This window comes from Gouania willdenowi, chromosome 12 (genome assembly GCF_900634775.1).
Source record: "Gouania willdenowi chromosome 12, fGouWil2.1, whole genome shotgun sequence".
Taxonomy (NCBI): domain Eukaryota; kingdom Metazoa; phylum Chordata; class Actinopteri; order Blenniiformes; family Gobiesocidae; genus Gouania; species Gouania willdenowi.
This window is the reverse complement of record NC_041055.1, coordinates 7,747,358-7,749,149: the sequence shown is the minus strand read 5'-3', so window position 1 is coordinate 7,749,149 and position 1,792 is coordinate 7,747,358.

Sequence of the window (1,792 nt, the reverse complement as noted above, 5' to 3'; positions counted from 1 at the left end):
GAAAAGAGCCAGAGAGGCGGTCACCAGATCTTATTTTGTATGCCCCGAAGGACCGCCCCCTTCATATCATTGGCTGGACATTGAAAGAATGTACTTTAACAGCATTACTGTTTCTCACACACACACACACACACACTGCCCTCATATTATTTTTGTAGTCACAACGTTCCGTACTGGTTTAGTGGGTGATACAAACCATCTCGTCATCGTGCATATAAAAGATTTTCACACCACAGCTTCAGATTAACAAAGCGTGTACACGTACGACCTGCATTATAACGTTAGAGCACTTTAAAGAGCAAATGTCATTGTTTGTTTATGACTAACATATTGTTGTTGTTCACTTTGCATGCTATTTAATTGGGTATTCGAGATCAGAATAAATACATGAGATAACGTAGCACAGTGTTTCCTCCCCCTTCCAACGGACACCCCCGCCCTACCAACAGGATCCCACCAAGAAATTAAATTAGATTTAAAAATAGTTATTATTAAATGTTTATTTTATTTAAAAGGGGGCTCTAACAGTAGTTTTATCAAATAAAAAAGCCAACTCTAATTTGTGCAATTTCAGAGTGTAATGTGTAGCTATTGCTTCATTACATCTGTTAAAACGCATTTCTCCTCTCCGCCTGCACCGCTCACAACACCGACACACCCACCCACACCCTGAGAGAGCGGTAAATGCACGTTGCATTTACGATAAAAAAAAAAAAACCAACATAGACAACAAAAGACAAAAATATTAATGGACAACCAAAGGTTAAAGAAATGTTCGCTCCAAGAAAAAATTAAGTTTTTTTGTATTTTAACTTATAAAAGCTCTATTTTTTATGCTTGGGAAATGTTTTCTGTTTCAGACGATTTGTTGTAATCGTCAGATTAAAAATTGTTCCATTGCAAAAATTAAAGAAAACAAATCAGGATCAACTGCTTATTCTGGTACCAATGCTCTGTATTTATGGTAATGGGGTACTGTAGGAAGACAGTCCTGTAAGGACCCCAAAGACGGACAACGCTCATTTCGGCCCAGCCACTCCCCCCTTTTCCAAAGCAGCAAAGCGAGGGGAAACACTGTTGCACATTTGTCATAAACGTATGAATAAATGTCTTTGATGGAACAAACCTGACCTTGTTTTCCTGAGTTTTGTACAACATTTGATTTGGTAACACTTTAGTTGAAGTTTCATACATAAGGCTGACATTATTATGACACGACACCTGTCATTAGCAAGAACAAGGTGTCATGAAAGCTGTCATTAAGTGTCGTTCATTACCCTAACCCCAAACCCTATACCTAACCCCACTAGATCCCTACACCTAACCCAAAAAATGCCAACATAGCTCCAAAGGTGTCATAATTTAGCAAATGACACAATGACAGCCTTCATGACACCTTATTAAGATAATGAGAGTAATGTCAGCCTTATTTCTAAAACTACAAGTAAAGTGTCACCTTTGACTCAAAGTGTCATGTCTGGTCCAGGAGAGCTCCTGTCCTGCATGTTTTTACATTATTTCCCTGCTCCAACACATCTAAACACAATGATGCAGCTCTACAGACAGCCTATATAAATAAGCTTCAGCCTTCACAATCAGTTGTACAGACAATATTTGTAGCTAAAACTCATGTCATTTTTGGCCAAATGTTTTAAAAAACGGTTTCATATTCATGGAGAAATATGCCATTTGATGAAGAGCCTCCAAATGTTGCGCCCACCACCTTTTTTAAAGTCACGTTCCTCCTTTCCTGGTAAGTGTGACATCAAAATCCATCGTTTCTTCTCTTCTT